The sequence below is a fragment of the Haliaeetus albicilla genome, chromosome 5, assembly GCF_947461875.1.
Source record: "Haliaeetus albicilla chromosome 5, bHalAlb1.1, whole genome shotgun sequence".
Classification (NCBI taxonomy): Eukaryota; Metazoa; Chordata; class Aves; order Accipitriformes; family Accipitridae; genus Haliaeetus; species Haliaeetus albicilla.
The window spans coordinates 41,090,875-41,114,436 of record NC_091487.1 but is presented as its reverse complement, the minus strand read 5'-3'; the positions used below and the strand labels follow the sequence as shown (position 1 = coordinate 41,114,436).

At 39.7% G+C, this 23,562-nt stretch overlaps 1 protein-coding gene across 7 annotated transcripts in view; it reads right to left on the bottom strand.

Moving 5' to 3' along the window:
- Positions 1-22,883, bottom strand: part of TTBK2 (tau tubulin kinase 2) — a 99,578-nt gene extending 76,695 nt beyond the window's left edge. For 6 of the 7 annotated variants that reach the window (XR_011324814.1, XM_069784342.1, XM_069784345.1 and 3 more), the window contains exon 1: positions 22,471-22,883. The gene's annotated coding sequence lies outside the window, so the exon portion shown is untranslated. Of the gene's footprint in view, positions 1-3,322; positions 3,539-22,470 lie in introns of all 7 variants that reach the window. The other variant, XM_069784343.1, reaches the window with a different exon arrangement.
- Between the last annotated feature and the right edge of the window lie 679 nt (positions 22,884-23,562).

Here is a 23,562-nt window from a genome sequence, read left to right as displayed (position 1 = left end):
CCTATCCACTTAACTGCTTTTAACTACATAACACCCCCACAAAAGACTTCTTTAATTTACCCCAACCAACTACACGAAAAAATTATATGCTATTAGAAAATAACAGTGCAAAACTTTCAGAAAAAAACAAGCCAATTTTGTAAAAGCTGATTCTAGCTCAGCAAGCAAAGGCAATTGTTTTATGTAATTTGTGTGCGTGTACATAACTTCTTTAGAGATGGCCCTAAATTGAAGCCAATCTCTGCTTACCAGCCTTTGTAGATGTTTAAATCCAGATCTAAGGTTGAGAAAGTAACACAGACATTTTGGCTGAATGGAGGTACTGTAAGCTTCAGGACAAAGCAAGTAAGGACAAAAGATTACTTCTGTTCCACAGAAAGGAAAAATATACATCCTCTTGCCTCCCCTGTGGAATAATATCAACCTTTTGCTATTAGGAACTCCCTATGTTTATTAGGAGCTCTATCTGCCTGCCTTCAGTTCATTTAAGAATGTAGTAAATTAACTGGAATCTACCAAAGTTGCTTTCCACTTCTGTACTTTCTACTTCTGAGCAGAAAAAGAACTTAAAGGAACAAAGAAACATTTAACAAGTCAACATAAAGAGAAAATCAGAGCAGGAAATGTTCAAAGGTCCTAATTCCACCACATTTATGGTAAAGTCCACTGTCTTAGGCTGAGAAGCACGTTCAAATTGTAAATTCTAAGGCCAGAAATGTTTTAAATGTATCTATTTGAACATCCAAACTAGAAAGCTATCCTACACTTACAACCTGAATATTTTCTAAACACATTCATTAGAAGCTGCGGTCCTGAAAATCATCATTCAGCATGTCAACAAGAAAACCAAATTGAAGACCTTGACCTAAATTTCCAACTGTACTGGTTGTGAAGAAAATCTTTTAAAAAACTCAACAGATAACCAATGCCATTTTAGGGTTTTCTATCTCAAGCTCTTGGGTGCCAAAATACTCATCACCACTTGCATATTCCAGGTGTGAAAAGCTCCCAACTGTCTTGTGTGCTATTGCCAAGAGTCTAGATTTCCTTCTGGCAACTTCTGCACTTAAAGCTATGTTGTTATTACAAAGTGGCAATATTTTCTCAGTCTGAAGACAGAGTTAAAAATATAACGTTTAGTTTCGAGATAAGTCTTATTTTAAAAACACATATTTCAAGCTACCACACTTATTTCCAGTCTGCAAGAGATTTCAGCACCAAAATGTTACAAAAACCCAAGTAAGGCAACGTTTATGGAAGGAGTATATTATCTTTTACTAAACCAACTGATACAGGTGGCAAAACCCTAGAAGTTTTAAGCACACAAACCCCTCTTCAAGTCCAAATAGAATGAGCAATTTCAAAATTAAATTGAACTTGAAAGTAATTGCACTGAAGTAAACTTCATTATGTTTCTTGATTAGACCAACTGAGATAAAAAGTACTCTATACCTTGCCATAAAGGAAGGGAAGCACCTGGGTATGCACATGACAGGGAGAGACTATAGGGTTGTGGCTCCTATGAGAAACACAGCATGTAATTTATTACCTACAGAAAATCAGAAATTTTTGGTCAGGGAGAATTAGAATGAGTCATGAAACAAAACCTCTGTTTAATCCATGATATTTTTGTGATGGTATTTTTTAGCGGAGTTAATTTCCTAATTTGATCTGTCACACAATTGCACAAAGACTTATGTCAGAAAAAGAGAATGAATGGAAGTTAGCTGTGGGGGACAGGGAAAGGCTGGACTACTGTGGTGCTTTCAATTCAACCAGGTTGTTGAACTACAACCTCAGGTGCAGAGCCTTTAATACTAACGTGGAAACCTAACCCTTTGGAGAGATTAACTTCATTCCAAATAACACTGTATCATTCTAATTTTTTTACCCACAACTTGGAGTGAGTTCCAAATCAAAAAGAAGCTTGTGAAACCTTATTAATTGCTCCAAAATTAATTTAAAAGCATAGTTTAAAAAAAACAGCTGTATTTCTGTGTCTTAGATTCACTATAACTGTTGTATTTACAACAAAACCTAAATGGAACTAGAAGTGGGGGGTTTTGCTATTACAAGAATTTGTTTTACCTGTCATAAAAGTCTTTTTCAAAGAAACTAGTTCTCTGATCACTTACATGAAGCCAAAAATATTTTTAAACACACAAATGGAAAGTCAGTTCTGCAATTACCTAAATTACACAGCGTTACAATAATTATTTTTCAAGATCCTCGTAAAATTTTCATTGCAGAAGAGTTAAGTGATCGTGAAACGTGGGTTTGAACACTGATACAAAGACAGCTTGAAGTCAAACAATTAAAATACTTTAAATAGTGACATAGTAATATAATATCAAACTATTCACAGTCTGGATTTATCAGCAGAATAAAAATCTTTGTTTCCAGTTTTTTGAAATGTTGGAATAGTCATTTATCTTCTTAGGATACACTTACAATATTAATAGATTAGTATCAATGTCACTAACTTTATATATCAAGGAATAACATAAATGGATCCTTTAAGACACTCCAAACCACTGCCCTTTCCACTAGTACTATCTATTTCTATTATTTCATAAATCAATTTTCTCAGTAAGGAAAAACATAAATGCCCAACCCAGGCATACAACACACAACTACAGAAGGCAAGAAGGCAAATACATTGCTCTGAAGAATTTCTTCCAAAGCCTCCGCAACTTTTGGCAGTAGATCCACAGCACTTTTATAGAGAAGAGCTGCTGCTAAGGACTGTCCAAGAATGATGCAAAGGCATATATACAACTAACTGCTATTAACTTCTCAATGCTTAATCCAATCAAGTAAAGTTCAGGGTAAACTATAAATATAAATGGGACTAACACTTAACTTTTTTGAAAATACAAAAAAATCTGGAGAGGAACTTTGGTGACATGATCAGATAGGTGACATGCGAATAGCAAAATGCTGTCTGCACTGATATTGATCAAATGATCACCAAGGCTGCCAGTGGCAGACAAGCAGCCCAGCTGGCAGACCACAAGACTATACTCACTGTATTGTGCCCAGGCTGCAGCACCATGCATGAAGCAATCCGGGCCTCACTAACAAAAGCTGAGACTTTCCTTGATGTGTCAGTTGATAAAGCACATCACAAAAACATGGTGAATAAGGCCTGACACTTTGCTAAGAAGAACAGGAAAAAAAACAGAGGAATAACCTTTTTTTAGTAATGTCAAATCTCTTAGCATCCTTATCTTAGGAGCACATAGCTCTAAATCTGCAGCAGTATTGTGATAGAGAGTGAGCACTGGCCGTGCACATATAGGTATTCCATCTCCTTAAGTACCTGAAGACAGTAGCTCTCCTTTTTGCCAGTGTGTGAAATGAGATCAGTAATGAGATCAGGTGTAACCAAGCAAGATGACTCCAAAAGAGCCTAGCTGACAGGAAGGTGGAATCTGAGTGAGCCCACGCAGTGCAGGAGGTCTACCAAACTCTGACAGGCTTTGGCCTCCTCGATGAGGGAAATGCACAGCCATCCTGCCACACAATGCAGCAATCCCTGAAAGAGTTAAGGAGGAAAGATGCACCATCACATTATAGTTTATGCAGGAGACACCTCATTATTTTCAAGGAGGATTGTACTTTCCAACAGTAGGTCAACAGTGCTGGAAAAGTCAGGCACAAAGAGAAGACGAAAAACTACAGAGACCCTGTGTTGACCCTCAGGCCAAGACAAACTCAGCACTGATATGAACATCCCCAGCACCAGCGGGTAGGAGACAGCCACATTAAGTGGGCCCTTATGAACTGCCAAATGACATGAGAGGTGGGAAATGGCTTGGTGCTTGGCTATGCTGAAGAAGGTGGCACTAAGGCAGCTAAAATAAACCTACAACAAGCTATTGCCAGCACAACAGCACAAGCTATTACTTTATCTTCAGTTTGAGCTGGCTTCAGCGGGGCTCTCTACAGTGCCATGGAGTCTTCCTTGTTCACGGAATACTCCACAATGATCACATGGGCTCAGGCAATATCGAATCTAGAAGCACAATCCACAAAAACAAAGGAGATGAGTAGCTCATCTAGGACTGCCTGACCAGTCTGCCCCTAAAAAACATTCGTGCTGGGGCTTTCCAAGGTACAGGGGTTAGAGTCAACAACATGACTTGGCCAGAGCATGCACCTGCTTTGCAGCCATAGTTGAAGGCAGCTTCAAGCAACGGTGAACTGAAACTTGAGCTGCTAATCGGAGGTTCTTCAAGGTTTGAAATGGAAGACAGGTATTAAAAAACTGAAATGGAACTTTGGCAAAGGCATTTAAAGTTGGGACAAATCCAAAAATATCAACTTAATTTGCAGCAGAAAAAAAATAGGTTAGACAGTAGAAAAGTAGATAGCATGGACAGCTAATCACAAGAGCAGACAGGCTGCATTAGATAAAAGATCCACCTAGCCCAATCTCCTGTCTCTGACTATTGCCAGCAGCAGACATCTAGGGAAGAATACAAGGACACAGAAAGCACATAATCACACTTTCCCAGAATATTTTCTGAGGATATAGCGAGCTGGGACACAAAACACTTTCTGAGCCAAAGATGGTATTTAAGATTTTTCATCTCCAAGTTCATCAGATCTTTTCTGAATCCATGAAAGCTTTTAGCATTCATAACAGTCTACTTAATTCCACGCTGTGGGAAGAAGCACATCTTTGTTTCCAATTTGTCTTCTGCTAGTTACATTTGAGGTTCACTAACGCTTGTACTGGAAGGTAGACTTTACAGTTGCTCCCTGTTCACCTCTTAGTCCTACACAGGGAATACACTGCTACCATATGCCGCTCATTTACCTCTTCACGTATTTAGTCTTTCACTGATTTTGATCACCATCTGTGGGCTTTTTCCAATTCTATTACATCCCCTCTGAGATGCGGAGCACTGTTCTTAGGCACTGACCTGCTATTCTCAGAGAACCTGCAAGACCCCATTCCAGAGAAGCTCATCACTGTGTAAATTTTAAAATTATTTTTCCCTGCATAAATTGCTTTATGACAATTTCCATTTATCATTACCTCAGAGTTGCAAGGTCTTTCTCCAGCTCTTCCCTGTCTGTCTTCTTCTTTACTAATTTTAATACCCTTGTATCACCAGACTTTGTAACTTCAGTATCTGCATCTTTTCTAGATCACTTCTGAATACACACTACAGCACAGAGAGCTATACTTTTTAGGCTGATGAGCTACCATTTATCAAGCTCAATATTTACATTTTTAATTAAGGTTGCATGAAAAAAAAAATTTGCACAAATTATTCACATATAGAAAACCTGACTCATGATCTTCCATGTGGATCATTAATGGCTCTGCTTTCAAATTCGGAACAGATTCCTTGGATATCTAAACACAATCCTTCTTCAGAAGGTTGCTATTCAGCATGTGACATAATTCATGGGCACATTTTTTAGAGAAACTGCCTGACCATATCTCCCATTTCTGCTTTATTTTGGTCTTGCAAACCAAGCAGTCTCTCTAACACAGACCAAGTAGAAAACAACGCATATAATATCAATTAAGAAAGACTTGAAAAAGGTCAAAAGAAAGCCAACATGAATGAACAGCAGGTTAAGAGAACTTCTAAGTAGAAAAAAGGAAATAATAAAAAAAATAGTAAATTACAGCAAGTGCAAAAGCACAACAGGGAAAAAGCAAAATAGACTGAGGAAGAAAAATAAAATACATTAAAACTGATAATAAATTTTTCTTCAGACAATGGGAATAGAATGCTTGCCAGAGAATACGTAGGACCAATAAATGGTCAGAATATAAGAAGTGTATTCAAAGAAGGTAAGACTGCAAAAGAGAAGCTCAATCATTTTTTGCATCTGTGTTGACAGCTGAAAAAAATAAGAAAATATCCAGAAAGAAACACTTTTTTCTGAAACACATCAGAAAATTTGCCTTAAATTGAAGTAACTGAAAAAAGAAATAGGGAATATGTAAAACCAAATTCAAAGTAATGCCACCAGTGTCAGATGATATTTAGCTAGGCTTAAAAGAAACTTAAGAATTAAATAGCTAATCTATTTATGAGGGTACATAACCTCTCATTTATACTTACACTGGCACCTAAGCATTGGAGTGTGGCAAATATATTGCCAATTTTTAAAAGGGGTTACATGGGACATCCAATAAGCTTCAGGCCTGGAAATCCAATATTTGTACTCAGCAAATTAGTAGAAACTGTAATGATGAAAGAATTACTGAACACTTGAATAAAAGTAATACAGTTTTGAGAAGATAACATGGCTTTGATAAAACAAAGTGCCATCTTCCAAATCTAAGAGTACTTAAGAGATTGACAGTCACGTAAGTAAGAATGATCCAAATAAAGCCTATTTGGATTCCTAAAAGGTATTTGATAAACTCTTTTTAAAGAAACTAAACAGACATGGCATAAGAGGACAAGTCCTTTACATATAAAAATAACTGGCTAAAAGGCAGGAAACAGAGGACTAAACAGCCATTTCACACAGTGGAAAGAGGCTACAAGTAGAGTTCTGCAAAGAGCAGAATATGATCTGTACAGTTCAAGGAAAACAGGGTGAGAACTAAGGTAACAAAAGTTGGCTGACAATAACATGACTTGGTTTATAAAAAACAGAGAAAAAGAAATGATGAGGGACAACTGTGAGGAACTGCTGGGTGACTTTATGGTACTGAATAACCAGGCAACAAAATGGTAAGTGAGGTTCTGTGTAGGTAAATGTAAAATTATGTACGTCAGAAAAATAATCCTAACTTCTCACTAAAAATATGAGAAACTATCAGCAATCAAGAGTAAGATCTTGGTATTATAATATACAGTTACAAAAGATGCCAACTCAATGCTAAATAGCAGTCAAAAAAAAAACCAAACCAACCCCAAATGTTATGAATTCAGACAAAACAGATGACAATATGAAGATCATGTATATGTCCATGGTTCACTGATATCTTGAGTACTGTATGCAATTCTAGTCCTTCCTATCTCAACACACACACCCCCCAAAAAAAAAGGAAAAGGTTCAGAAAATGGAACAAGATAATCAGAGATACAGACTAATTTCCACAGGAAGTAATGAATGACAATTTTTTTGAGAGATGATGGGAAGTAGAGAGGGGTATTTGGCAGAGGTCTACAAAATCATTAGGGGCATGGAAAGGTTGGCTAGGAATCAACTACTCACAATTTCATTCAATAAAGGAACTAAAACACATCAAAAGAGGTCAGCAGAGGCAGGCTCAGAACAAACACGAGAAAGGAGTTCTTCATGAATTAGTAGCTAACCTGTGCAACTTCTTGCCAATGGATACTGTGAATGATAAAGGTTTACCATGGTTCAAGAGTACACTGGACAACTACATGGAAAAGAAAACTATTATGGGTTACTGAAAATACATATTAAGCATATTCAGCTCTGGAAGTCCCTTAATAGAAAATGCAAAAGTACTAGAGGAATGTATCACGTATATTTTCTCTGCTGTTGTACTTTCCCGTAGGCATCCACTTATGACCACTGTTGAATACAGATCTTTAGTCTGCCGCAGAATTTTACATTCAAACATTATGTTTGGGAAGACGGAGAGAAGACAGAGAAATTCTGCTCCCTGTAACACCATAAATTCAAATGATCTGAACTTACGAGCTGTGATTTGAATTAAATTCTTGTGCATAATCTTTTGTCAGTTACTTAAAAGAAGCTCCAACCCTAAAACTGCTGACTAACTAACTGCTGTGGGAATGATGACAGAAAGGAAAACCATTTCAACTCAAGTAAACTCTTTTTTCTGACACTTCTGTGAGGTGTTTATTTAAAAAAAGAAAAATAAAAAAATATAAACCTTTGTATGCAAGAAATACTCAAGATCTCCAAGTACAATTTGTTCCATTATTTCAACTGCTATTTATCACGTGCTGTCCCTTCCATTTTATGCTGGGTTTAGTCTCTAGTCTCAGTGTCTCTATTTGTAATACTCTTCCCATCAGTTGGCATATCTCCTATTCCCTCCAGCACAAGGCTTCTCATTCAAATGCAGATTTTCACATGCACATTAAAAACTAACAGTAATCACTAATATTATAAGCTTGAATTCTACCTTTAATAAAGGTGCACCAGGCCACTCTGCAAACAGCAATGAAATTATGTTGATTTAATAGCTTGCAGCTATACTACAGGCCTGCTACTTTCAATGATCTTCCATATTCGCTCACCTTTTTTCACTTATGATTGAAATGGAATACTCCTTTTTAAATTTGGTATCATTACACAGAGCAAGTTTGTGATCCTGTCAACCAGTAAAATTAGAAACATACTCCTCAGCTGAAGCATTAAAATCTATTACAATATGTATTTTTTAAAATACAGAATAATAATCCTTTAAAAAATGAGTTTCCATGTATCTTTTACAAAATGTTAGCTTACATAAAGATGAAAGGAAACATGGCTTGGAGCAGTCACAGTGTAGTGTGGGATTTGAAGCCATTTTAAGTATAGCAGAGATCAAACTATTCATAGGCTATTAAATACAGCTTAGTTTTGGCGACAATTCATTAATGTTCATTATGTTTTAATGGTTATGACCACATTTATATTCTTACGTAAATATCAAACAGTTTCTTATAATATTGCTGTGCCACGTGCTGTACCACGACATGTGGTAATGATGTAAAGTTTTAAATTATACCTACTGCTACAAAAAAAAAGTTAGGCTATTCATAGAATATGCTATTACGGTAAAAGACTTTCAAACATTAAAGTGTACAGTGTTATCAAAACCACTTAACATCATATAATCATACTCAAATGATATCACAGCTAAGTACTGCTGCTTGAATTACACAACAGCTCTTTCAATTAATAAAAAAAACGGAATCAGTTTAGAAAGTATTTTTTCAATTTTTTCCTATTTATGTTGCACTTGCAATTTACGCCACATGACAGAGAGATTCTGATACAAATTTTGGCAGTAGACATGTATTTTTTTTACAACTCTTCTAAAACTGGAGATTCATTTCACAAAACAGACTGATATTACTAAGAATCCATAGAAGCACATCATTTTTTGCTAATTCTATTCTACCAACAGAACTGTAGAAAAATATCCTCCTTTCTTATAAACCTCAGAGCAGCCTGCCACAGCATCTCACCCATTCATTCTCTGAGTAAGCTGAAATTTGCTCAAGTCTAATGTTTCTAATCTGCTTCTCACTTTCCTCACTTCCCTTTGGTCTTAACCCACTGTCTCACAGTCACTGCAGCCAAGGCTGCCATCAGCCTTCACATGTGTGACCAGTTCTTCTTTAATCCTGAGTAACAGGTCCAGTAGTGCCCTTCCCCGAGTAAATTCATCCAGCACATCAAAAACTTGTCCTTAACACTCCAAACTATACAATGAACTGGACTAAAGAACATAAAATACTAACCCTTTCAGAAAACTTTAGTTTTAAGCTAGCTCAGTTCCCTGATCTAAATCACTAAGTGGCAACAAAAACCCTTCTACGAGGAGAGAGGGTGAACGGGTAGAATTGCTTTCAAGGCAGCAGTGCTAGTTTAAGTTACCTACATGTACATGTGACGTAAAGTATAGCTCGCATTAGCTTAGCAGGACATTACTGTCGACAATTTCTTTTTCTCCTCTCTGGTCTAGCTAGAAGCCTTGCTTTATGCAATGCACTTAATAAATTTCTTGTCCCAGCGACAGAAGTTATGCCCAAATACTGCTAATTCAATCATTTAGAACCATCTTAACAACAAAAAAACCTTGTGGAATCCGCAAAAGAATTTTAATTCAAAACTACACTAAAAACATACAAGCTTAGTCCTCTGTTAAATTATAATTATAATCACATCACGGTAAGTCTCCTTTTTTTTTTTTTTTTGAATGCTTCACCTACTTCTCACCCACCCAATGATTTTTCTCAATAGGTCTAGACACTCCTCAGTCAATAGAGAGTCTTATGCATGCACAGAACTGAGCTAGTAGAACTTTAAAGCATGATGTGATTCAATAGTGGTGATCATGGGCGGATGAGCATCCAGAGCTGTAAGGATCATGGATGACTTCCACACATTGGTCAGGTGGAAACAGCAAATCTGTCTTATCCATGAGCTCATACATTACTTAGAATTTTTCCATTATTTTTTCCTACAGATACCAAAGAAGCCATGCCAAGTGCATCCATGCCAACCCTAAAAAGAAAATTCCATTACCTCTGCTGTTATCATGTTACCATGCCACTTTGTTACACAACTTCAATATGATAAAAACCATACTATAGCTGATTGATCAGATACTGGTTAGACAAGGGATGAGTTTTCTTCCCTGTATCTGGCTTCAGAAAAGACTTGGAAATGCCTCTAATCATTACACTCAAATAATTCTATAACTTGGATACAGAGAACCAACACATTAATACACATCTCCTAACCTCAAGGCTATCTTTCTCTTAATAAAGCTGGTGCAGGCATCCAGGGTCAGATTTTTAACAACAAAAATTCACAGAATGCACTTGAACCCACTGACAGTCAGGTACAGCAATGCTACAGTTCAAATACAAAGAAAACTTTCATTTAAAAACTGGTTGTTACCTCTGGCAGGAGCAAAACATGATTGATTTTTATAAAGGTGACACAACTAAAATTTTAGGCTGCTACAGGTCTGAGCATCAAGAGAAGCAAGGGTATAAACAGCCACAACTGTAATTTTCATGTCTACTTTAGGTTACTTCAGGGATCTTTCAATACTGTGTTTAACTTAGGAAAAAAAAACATTTAAAAAAAAAAATTCTCTCTCACAAACAGCCACAATTTCTGTAAAACAACTGGAAAGACGTATGACTGTCCTTCCACAAATAAGATACAATGTAAAACTGAGGAAAAAGGGGACAAAAATTCCTATAATTCTGTTGCCACTTGATATGATATTCACACCTCTTAAATTCTTTTCATTTTTCTAAATGGTTTTGGTTGGATATTCCTCAACATAATTTCATAAGGAATCTCTGAATTTTAGCTAAATTCTAATCTTTGCTACCTTTCCCACAGGAAACACATTAGAGAGGCAAATGCTGATTACATGCAATACCATGCAGGCTTTTCTGTTCAATTCTTACCCCTAGATTAAGACTTTTTGTTTTCCTAATTACATTCAGCACATATACACCTATTTTTGGTCTGGCACTACCTGCATACAAGAACGAACGAGACAAAGGTTTCTACATCGTTTGCTAGAGAAGTAATCACACACTTTTGCTGACATAGAACTTCCTCCCCCAAGAGGACTAGGCTTTTACCACATTATTAAATATTTAAAACTCTACAAGACCCTACAGCGTAGGGAAAAAAACAGGGTAGAAGTATGCTTTTTAATCCATTTGTGGTCATTATCAGTTGTCAAGTCGGACAAAAGGACAACCTGTCCCTGGAAAGCTTGTTGAGCTGAGGTAGCTGGTAATGGGAATGACAAGAGAAGAGGCTCGAGTCTCAGGTGCATTTTCAGAAGTTTTACTTAAGTGCTGAGGGCTGCAGTATTAAGTGTAAAACATGTTTTTAATTTGCTTCAGTCCAGTAGCTTTGCTTCAGTCCGATAGCTACTAATAAGAGTTCAATAGCTACTAAGAATTTTTCAGTAACAATTTTAAAGCTGAGAAATCAAAAAAGGATGCGAGAGGCTTATATCTTACTTTTAAGGAGAAAAAAAAAAAAGCACCCACAGATAGAGCAATAGTCATATTCTCAAAAAAAGGAAAGTTCAATCAATTAACTAGAGATTACTTTTTTGTGTGTGTGAAATAAAATTGCCATGCTTATGGTGATACATAAGAAATGAAAAAAACTTATCAAAACATGCCACCGATTTAAAACAAAACAATTCATAGAAATTATTTTCCACCGCCATGTTCAGAGAGTGTACAATCCAATTCACACACACAAAGCCTAAATAAATAAAAATAAACTATTCCTCTACTTTTTTGCCTTTTTTAGTACCTCTACAGAGGCCTCACTCAGGTTCCCTTACTTATTAATTCTGATTCTTTGGCCTAGCCTGCGCAGCATTACTTCGCACTGCACAGAATAGTGGTCATCTCAGGAAATTCAGGCTCTTGCCTGAGAGCCATAGAGCCCTCACAGCAGAAACACATCCAAAGGCCTGAGGAAGAGGAATTAGGTGGGAAAAGGGGAGAAGGAGGAAGATGCCATATGTCCAAAACACCTTCTAGCACAGTTGCATTCCTTTGTCTTGCTTCTCTCCCAGTTCTTGTTACTACTTCCTCATAATTGCTAATGAGGCCACCAAAGCTCAGTAGCTTCTCCTCTGCATCAAGGCTTTGAGGTATATCTGCATCAAAGCAAGAATTAATGCAGGGAATCAGAAATGTAGTATTCTTTATAATACTGGTATACTAACATACATTTTTAATACACATATGTACACACACACAAATCACACACACATGTGATTTTACATTATGTTTACATTATTTACATATATATTATGTGCACATTACATGTTCCCTATTATATATTTTATGAGAATACAGAACTTTGTAATTGTATGAATGAGGATTCATGTCTTCAACCATAACTACTCACATAAAATGACAGCAAATTTGGCAATGTAGCTACACATAGATGCAAATTAATGCGCCCTAATGCTTACTGAATTGGGTAAGGTATTTGTAAAAGTGAATTACGAAGATAAGGGGGTTTAATGTTTAATAATACTTAAAAATGGTGCTATAACTAATCTTTAAAGTAAGTAAGAAAGAGAAGAGTGGTGTGGGGAAGAAGACAGAACGTAGGAATTAGTGGGACATGGAGGAAAAAATGAAACTAATATCTGTAATAAGCTGGAAGTTGTTTATAGATGTTAGTGTTATTTTCCAGGTTCATCTTTGGAAGCTGTTTTATAGGGTCCTCTTGAGGCCAGAGCTGAGAAGACAAAGCAGGTGTTTTGTGCAAATTGTTAAGCTACAGGCAGATTAATGTTTTTGCCCTTTATACGCTGTCTGCAAGTTCACTGTGATGCACAGTGATTGCTTAAGTTTCACTTTATAGTGAAACTTTACAGAAGTGCATTGGAAATGTTTGTATCTCTTGCTCGAGGATGGTATAGATACATTTGGTGTAATTTGGATGACAAGGACTCTGCTTCCAATGATGAGTTTAGCATGACTGGGCCTGTTAAAAAGCCAGGAGCTGTGGTTCTGGGAAAACTTCTTTCACAGGAGAGTTTTCTTCCAGTATAGGTAGCAACTGCATCAAGATTTCCTGTGCAAGTCCCAGGATATAACGACACGTGAAAAGGAGATGCTACCACGAAGGCAGTGGCAGCCTTCTTTTTGCAGCTCCTCGCCTGATGCCTGGGTGGCTCTCAAAGAGGGGCACTCCCTCCGTCCCGCTCTCCGGATCAGGGCGCCAAGGCTGGCGAGAGCCGGCGGGCAGCGCCCGGGCTGGGTCAGCACCCTGGCCAGCTCCGAGCGGCCGGCGGCGTCCCGCGGCCTGGCTCCCGCCCTGCGCCCCGGCCGAGCGGCGGCGGCGGGACGGCGGCGACGGCGGCGACGGGGACGGACGGCGGCGGCGGCGGCGGCGGCGGCGGGAGGGGGGGGGGAGCGTCCCCGGTGGGGCAAGGAAGGAAGGATCAGTCACTCGGCGGGGTCGAGGAGACGTATCACGATGATGATGATGCATCGTGTATTCCCACGATAAGTACTAGTCAGATGCTACCAAGTCAGACAGGCTGAGAAGAACGCATTTTGAGTAACTTTTATTTTAATAGAAAATTTCAAGGAGATTTCTGGTTTATCGTTGCAGATTCCGACAGATTCCTGAAACGTAGAAAACTCCAGAAGCCAGTTACTCTCAGTGTTCAGAAAAGATAAATAAAATTACTTTGGTAACTGTGGGTCATCAGCTCTATATCAATTCCAGGCAAAAGAGAGGACTTGAGTGTTAAAGAATGAAAGGAAGGCAATAGAATTACTGCCATTCTGCTAAGTTCCCCTTCTTGTCAAACTCACTTTTTGCAACGACATTACAAGTTTGGCCTATAAAGATAATAATTGTTATGGCACTTATACTTCTTTAAGACATCAAAGTTTGTACCACACAGCACAGTCTGTTTTGAAAAAATTAAAATGGCAGACAATCAATAGATCACACATTAAATAACAGGTCCCAAAATACAACTGTAAGCTAACTGAACTAATATTTCTCTAATTAGTCCCATAAGAATCAATTCCTGACTTTACACAGAAACATTTTTTACTAGAAAAAAAAATGATAAAGTTTGTAGTTGATACTGAGATCAGGAAGTGGTATAGAACAAACTGCATCAACTGCTTAATGGACTGCAATCAAACTACGCATGTTCCAACTCAGATAAAAGAACACGTTATACATCAAGGAGCAAAGAATAAGTTGAGACATCACCTCACACAATACAAATAATCAGTCACTTTTGATCAATGCATCTGCTGCAGCGTTAACGCTATGACAACTACAGATGAGTAGGCAAATAAACACTAAGGAAGATCATAATACCTCCCTACCTGCTTGCTATAGGATTGCTACTGGAATATTTTATCCAGTTCTGGTGTTCACACTTCAATAATTATTTTTTTTTAAACAAAAAGATGCAGAAAACCAAATTATTAAAATACTGGAGAATATGTATTGAGTGTCAAAATTATGAAGCTCAATTCCTTCAGATTACCTAATAAAAATTACTGTAGTCTAAGAAATTACAAGTGGTCTTCATTCTGAGATACAAAATCATATGAGTAAAAGGTTGAACCTTTAGATTACTTACAAACATAAGAAGATCTCCAAGGCCTTTAATTTTAGTCAATAAAGATATTCTACCTTTAGAATACTTCATGAATTATTTCAGTGGATTCCTCATTACTGACAATTCTTAAAAGGCAACGGAATGATTTTCTAAATTATATGCTCTTATTCAACTACTGTTAGCACATGTAATTCAGAGAAGTCTTAGGGAAGCTGGTGTAATGCACGAAGTTAACCTCAATAACCACTACAGTTCCCTTGGTCTTAAAGCAGTCAGGCTGAGATAAGTGATGAGTGTTTTATCTTTGAAAATTAACTATATATTTCATTATGAAAATATAATTACCCCAGGCAAATTTAGTATGCTGAGACTGTCCTAAGTCCACAAAAGTACTTTTCAACAGTCCAGAGATCAGCTGAAAAAATAAAGTATGGCAGAATGACGAGGCATAAGAATCAGTCAGTTTTTGTATTACAAACATGGGGATCAAGAGACTTTCAAAAGTTATATGAATTTCTTACACATCAGAAGAGCTAACAGTGTGAGCTCAGATTTTAACTATCTGCCAAACAAACGCAAAACTATTCCTAAGAACACAACAGCAAAGTTTCCCAAAAACCATCATGGCCTTTCATTTCATCATTACTTAAATAATAACAAATATTACACATTGGTATCACGCCTTCTAAGAAATATTACCTGTGTGTAAATAAAGATATTCCATACCAAATCTCTCAGAATTAAAGATCGGGCTTTAAAAATAATCCTGGTTGTATTGTTGACCTAACCTGCCATATTTGTATATTTTGAATGTTTAAACACTTGATCTATACAAATAAAACGTCTAAAACTAGAAGGTTTACTTCAGATTGACTGAGTGCAGATTTAATTTTGTAGATATGGAAACAGTAACACATAACACCATAATGGCAAAAGTGTAATAACCCTAAAAGAAGAACAGTATTCTATAGGTTCTTGAATTTACTTATAAGAAATATAATTCTATCAACACAAGTTATAAGTTTTTCCTTTTTTTTTTAATACACCAACAGGCATTAAATTTGCTTTAAGGATATTCAATTCTAAACTGTGGTGAGATACTTCATTCTGAAATCATTAAACAAAAATTAATTTCTACTCTGTAAGAGAACATGCTGGATATGCAATCATATGGCAAGCAGAGTTATGAGATTTCTACTGAGAAACAGGGAACATACAATGATATGGGTGAAATCTGTGTATACCTTTTTTTTTTTTTATTAGTACTAGGAACTAGAATAATAATAATACAGGTAATAAATAAGACTATGGTTATTACTACTCTTAAGACCAAGATTGCAGCTTTTACTTCTTTCAGAGCAAGGAATATAAGAGCACATTATGTGTCAACACCAAACACAAGCAATATCTACTGCAGGGCTACTCATATGGCAGGCCCTGGTCTTGATTCAGACTACAAATCAATTCCGTCCAAACCTCTACTCCAGAAAGGAAAAAAATATTTCAGGGAGCCATCACAGGTTCTCACAATAGAATTGATATATTACCTACCAATTCCAACAAGCCAGTACAGTTGCTCCCGGATTGCAGAGGGAAGTCAAGGGAAAATTGACTCATCAAGGAAAGGTTAGTCCAGTCTTTGGAGATACATATAGAAGCATGGCCACATGACCGACGTATCCCAGGCTCAAAACTAAGGAAATACATAAGAACAATATGGACAACAGAGAGAAATGTCCACCCTGAATTTAGCATCTAGCCCGAATTTCCTTCTAATCAACAGAGAAGGGAGGGCAACATCACCTCAAAGCAGCCTTTCAGATAAAATGTTGCTCTTTCTCTGGCTTCCTCCCTGAGCTGACAATAGGCAGAAATACCTATCAGCTGAGCGCCCAGGCTACAGTAATAGAAAGGATCTGGTTATGACTACTATCTCAGCTAGACATTCAGGGTGAAGTTGCACATAACAGCGTGACCTAGTAAGAGTTATAAACCTATCTCAGAAAAAAAAACCAATATAAATGAGTCCCTTCTTACAATCATTCTCTGTCAAGTTAGTAAATTGAATCAGCGCAGCTCAGAGATCAACGGGCACCAGAAAAGGCACAGGCAGAGGACATCATCTTCCACTTACAAACAGCAGCCAGCTGTTAGACTGGTTCAACAATAACATTCAATTTCATCTGCAGGAGCTAACAAGTGAAAAATATGATTATATGTATGTACATCTATAAATAAATGACAAGCAGCACCAGACAGTCAATAATGGAGCTTCTTTCCTGCATGCATCTGCTTACTGTGGGAGGCTGATGGCTTGTTCCTCAGCTTCAGCATCAATTTCTTAGTTCTTGCCTAGTCAAGACAAGAACTGACTGGGTTAGCTAGCACATTTCTCCCACAAGACCAATAAATACTTTCTTCACACTGATCTATCTTGTGATTCTTTCATGATTTTTCTCCATCCAGATGAACTGCTCAACAGCTTTCCCCACTGGAAACACCATCTTGCTCAAAACTGTTAAACTATAATTTCACCCAAATCGTCATGATTATCACAATATTCTCTAGAGCGTGACAAAACAGCAGATAAACTTTATACAGAAAAAGAATCGTGATCCAATATCAATTCCCCTCCTTCCGCTCTCAGAGTACGACATGCCAATTTGTTCTAGGCTGACTTGACTTAGGGAATTATACTTTTGTTTTATAGACTACTGGAAATGGAAAATCAGAAGTGTCACATATGAAGGCAGGGCATTCAATGAAACTTGAGCAGCACAGTCATTCCTCATCTAATACAATTTCAATCAGTTGATAATGCCTGTTCTGGATCTATTTAACCGGGGACACTGACAAATGGAAAGACAGGAAAATAATTAATTATTTCAAGACAGTAAATAACTCAATATATATTAATTATTTAAAACAAAATAACATACAAATAAGTTCCAAAAAGTCACCAGTTTGATGCTGAAAAGAAGCATGCTCTATTTATAGCTCACCCTCCCCTTTTTTTAAATACTTGAACACTGTGAAGCTAAACAGACATACTTAATTTGCTCAGAAGCCGTACTGGTTGCCAAGAGTGGCATTTGAAGCATTACTATAGCAGTAAACTTAACAGCTGCAACAAGACACTTCCTACTGATATACCACACAAGAAAGCAATATAAGTCTTACTACATTGTTGAGGAACATTGTATCAAGTTAAGTGTTCCTAAAACCCTCACAAAATGCTAATACCCTGCAGGACAAAAGCAACATTATCTGGGAATTGATAGAGAGCGAACGAACCCCCTCTTTCAGAATTAATAAGCAATTTCTAACTGAAAAGATGCAAACTCTAAAAGGCATGATCTTTCCTAACTGTGGATTAGTCCAGTGGAACGAGTCCGTTAACACAGGATACAATTTTCGTGTAACTTCAGTTGTGAGAGAAGCGCATCAAAAACGTAATAAAATTATTTCCATTTAAACAGACCAGGAGGACACCAACCTTGATCATTACAGTTTTTCCCCATGTTATCTCCAGATAGTAATTTGTCCCTGCAACAAGTAACAAATCCCTTTGCAACATCTAGATATAAAAATTGGCCTCATATTAAAAAGACCTCACATCTTTTACAAGCTCTCAGAGCACGTTCAGCATATTTTATCCTTTCTTTATACATCAGACAGGTTTGTACTGGAAAAAATTACTTTCCTCTGTATTGGAAAAAATTACTTTCCTCATCAATACCATCAGTGAGCTGGTTAACTTCATGCATGAAAACCCAGCCAGCCTTCAACTCTTCCAACTACTCAGAAGCTTCTCCTGCACTCAAATGCAAAGCTAAGCAACATACATTTCTCCAAAAGGATGAATTATCAGATGGAGTCCCTCATCAGTGCAAATAACCTAATTCTCAATAATTGATTAATCTCTTCAGAGACAAAGCAATGGCATGAAGTAGCATTTGACCGATGCTTTTCATCACAGATTTGTTCTCAACCGTGCAGTACAAGAACTACAGAAAAACATGCCTGAACATAACAATGAACACATTTTTTAATTCTTAACAAGATACAGTTTTGTTGAAAATGCTAAAGACTTCTTCAGTCTCCCAGTTTGCCCTCCTTTTCCTCCCTCTTCTCAAATTCAGTCTTTCCCTTCTCCCCCAAAAATTCCTCAAGGTTTTCAAAGATTTGTCTCCATTAATTGAAAAACAAGTTTGAAGAATAAGTTATTGAAAGTTATGACTTGCACAACGTCTCAAAAATGGGAAAAAGATGCTCGACCAGGTCAAGAGGTGAAGCGTCAAAAGGTCAGATTTTATTGTTTGCATTTTCCATTACTTAGGTTTCAAGATTAGTGACCTATAAGCTAATATGGAGCAAAATAAACTATAAATTTAAACTGCCAGGAATGGCACCTCAAATTCATAAGCAGCTTAAAAAAAAAATCCAAGTTACCAGATTTCCCCGAAAGCACACTACTTAACATCTAGCACTGAATGGGGGGGGGGGGGAAGAAGAAAGAATCCAACTCTAAAATTTAAAATTGTAATTAATATAATAAAGCTGTAAAGGATAAGTAAAAGATTGCATGATATTTTCAAAGTAATTTTGAAAGAACATAGGAGATACAGTTACTGAAAGCCACATTATATAGTATTCCATATTTCCAACGAAGAGAGGGAAGTTAACTTTTATTTTACCACTGTGTGACACAGAATACAGTACAACCATTAAAGCACTCTATTAGCGCATGGAAAGCAGAAAAATTGAACTGCTCCATTTAGTTGTACTCTCTCATCCAACTGAAATAATTTTTATTTCCTCTTCTTAAAGTTAATGCATTTAATTCCCATTTCAGTAGCCTAGATACTAAACTGTTAAACAAAAGAAAAACAAATAAAAGATTAACCATCTGAACAAGTTTCTTTCATCCCAATCACAGACAAGAAATCAATTTGATACTAAGCAATTTTTAAACACAACATGATCTGTAGCTCTTGGATTCCTTAATGTACGCCTCACATTTAGTCAATTTTGCATGTTTTAATTCTTGCCCATCTATACTTTAACATTTGGCCCATCAGACTGATCTGCTAGATCCATGGTGCAACACACACTGCCCTGTGAGATCAATCAAACAAAGCTCGGGTTTCTCTGCTGTGAGGAGAGAGTGCTTTAACAGAACGAGGGAGGAAGGACAGTGGCTGGTCCATGTACAACAACGCATCCCTGTGAGACCACTACGAATCCTGGTGTCTTTTACTGAAAAGGCAGCTGTTTCTCCTCCCCTCTAGCCAAACACAAAGGCTTTGTGTAGTGCTTCCCCAGAGCAAGAGAAAGAGACGACGCAACACACAGGAATACACAGAAACTGTCAAACTCCTGTTGTAGAGTATCAATTCATTCCCACTAGATAAACAAGTCTTAGCTAACACAAAAACCACAGTAGTACATTAATATACCATATAGTACAATTTCACACACTAATCAAATGTTTAACCTTCTGTACAGATATATCTAGAACTGGTAGAAGCTGACTGTTTAGAAATCTGCTTTGAACAGTGAAAACTCCACTCATCTCTCTCTTTTGTCATACTCGGAAATCTTTCTGGATTTAATCAGTCATATTGGAAAAACCTCTCTGGACTTTGTGATGTTAGAGGTAACAGAGCCTGCAGCACGCAGCAGTAGTACAGTGACTACGCTAAACTTAACCAACATCACGATATTCCAGCTGCTCAATTTGCTCTTCTCATTCTAACCCCATCATTTGCAAAATCGGAAGTTTAAAGAGACGCTGAACTTCAAGAGCATAGTGGTACATCAGAAATACATCAGAGAAGAACAAAGGATTTGTCAGAGATACCATCTTCACAATTCTTAAACTATATCTTGATGCACTATTCCAAAAATAACTTTTGACCAATTAATATACATACTACTGTAGTCAACTTTTCTTATATATAATTTTTTTGACAAGCCAAACAAACGTTAACAAGCATACTTCTGGTTTAACAAGTTAAGAAAGTTTTAATACTTTGTTAAATGTAATTCACGCTGTAAAACAAAGGAAATCACCATCAATAAAGTATTCTGTGCAATTTAACACAGAATAAAAATGTTGGATATCTTTGTACCATGAGTTCACATCATTAAGACCCAAAAAAACCCTTCCAAAATCAAACAAGAGCAGCAAAATAAGCTCTAATCTTTTGTTTCTCAGATACAAGAGCTAAAATTAACTAACATACCTACAAGCATTGCATGTGTTCAACAGAGGCATGGCATTAACTACACAGAACATATAAAAATTCTACTCTTTTTTTCCAGAATCACAACATGGAAACTAATCACTCGCTTTAAGGCTAATGCAATTTTAAAATAAATAGAGTATGTTTTATTTTAGGGCTCTCAACCTTCCCGTCAATATAGCTTACTAATTGTGAACATTGAAGCTGAAATTCAACTGGTTCTGCACATACAGTCTAACTAAGAAAGTCATTACAACCTATTTTATAACTCATTTTCTATAGTCCTTTCCAGCTTAATTATAAAAATGGTAGAAGGTTCTCAAAAGGCTGTGCTATACTCAGGGGTCTTTGCTTTGTGTCCATTTCCCTCTTCCCCCCCGCCCCCCCAATAATACATTAATATTATTAATATTTGCAAATCCATCCCCGATCACACCAGCAGTTGTTCCCAGCTGCTCTGACTCACACCAGAGGTTAGGAACCTCGTACTGATCTTTGTCCTCTCACTGCTTTTGCTCTAGAGTGACAACAGTACAAGGATGCAGTTGCAGCTCCAGAGATCATCTGTAGACTTAGGAACAAGGTATTTCCCCGATACCTTTTTTTTTAAAGCTAAAAGTGCATACAATAATGTTTTTTTAATTTCTTCCATATGCAGTTTATTTGTTTACTATTATCACCGTAGTTGAGTGCATCTGCGGCCTAGCCAGGCATATCTGTATTCATATATTGATGCAACTGCTGTTAATGGCTCCAGCACTTAAAGTGCTAGACGACAGACAGACTGATCCCCCATCCAGCCTTGCCCACGTACCCATCCGTTAACACGCATGCCACAATCAAGAACTGGAAATACAGATGCAGCTATTTTAAAACAGGGACGTTTCGCCATCAGAACACGTAGATATCTACCGTTCGCCTTCTTGCAGCAAGTGGGAGGGACAAAAAAAGAAAAAAAAAAATCTCGTGCCTATAAATTTGAATTCTCCGTAGAGGCCGGGGCGGCGACGACTGCTGCTGGAGCCCGCCAGACCTGCCGACCTTAACTCCACAGAAAGGATCGCCTCGTCCTGCCCGCGCACCACCACCACCACCACCCCCCACTGGAAGAAGCCCTCCTCGGGGTGGGCCGTGCCGTGCCCTCCCCGGAGCTCCCGCGCCCGGCAAACTCCCTCTCTCCCTCAGGGAGAGAATCCGCGACGCGGCACCCACGCAGCAACCGCTGCGGCCGGGCCGGCGGCGGGGGTTCGGCCGCCGAAGCCCCGAGGGCCGCGCCCCCGCTGAGGCGGCCGCAGCACCACCACACCACCCCCCGGGATACCTCCGCCCGGCTGCCGGGGCCCGCGCCGGCGGGCGCGCAGGGGTAACGGTAACGGCGACGGCCGCCGCGCAGCGCAGCGCCGCGTCGCGTCTCCTCACCTGGAACGGGGCCGAGGCGGCGGCGGCGGCTCCTCAGGGCGGCGCGCGGCACGGCGAGTCCCGGCGGAGTCCGGCGACCCCGGCCGCCGCGGGGGATGGTCTGCGGGGCGGGGGGGGAGGCTAGAGCGGCGCCCCCCGGCCCAGCCTCCGGCCCAGCCTCCGCCCCATGGCGTGCGGCGCTGTCTCTATGGCGACTGCAGTGCCGGGACGGCGCCGGCCCGCCCGCGGGGAGGGATAACGGCTGCGCGCAGCGCGGAGCAGCGCTCAGGGGGTTACGGAGGGCCCCGCGGCCCTCCCCAAAGAGGTTAACCCCCTCGCGGCCGCCGGCATCCCTGCGGCAGTCCCGGCCGGAGCCCGGCCGCGCTCGCCCGCGCCGCCTCCCCCGCTCTCGCCCTTCCTCATCAGCGCGGCGCCACCGAGACCGCTGTCCTCCAGGGCGCCGCCCGCATCTCTTTTTCCGGAGCGGTGATTGGGCAGCCGCCGAGATTCCCCGCGGGCGATTGGTTGTCAGCGTGATCAATCAGGCTGCCGGAGGCGGGCGCACCTGGAAACGGCGCTGTTGTGCGGGGTAGGTTGAGAGCCGGCGAGTCCCGCTGCCAGCCACAGCCGCCCCCGCGCAGCCTCGGGGCCGAGGTGCGTGCTGGGCGCTGTAGTCCCCCGCCGCGCTGGCGGCCGGCCCCGAGCCGTTTCCCGCCGAGGTTCTGAGGGGGCGGCGAGCAGCGCCCGTGGCGGGGATCGAGGTCGGCGCTCGCCGCCGCAGGGCCGCTCCCCGCTGCAGCGCCCGCGCCGGTCCGGGGGGGGGGCTTGCGTCCTCCGCTGCGGTACCGGCCTCCGCCTTAGCAGCCCGGGCTCGGCCGTCCCCGGGCCTGATCGGCGAAGCTGCCCGCACCTGGAGGGGGGTGCCCGGGGCCTGCGTGGGCCCAGGCCGCTGCCCTGCCCCCGCCGTGCCGCGGTGGGACGAGAGGGCTGAGGAAAGGGGGGTCCGGGCGGGGGAGGAGCGTGACCGGGCGGGGGGAGGCCGGCCCCGCGCATCGCCTCAGGGACTCGTGGCCCCTGCGGGGGCAAACGCCGCCCTAACGACACCGCAGGGCT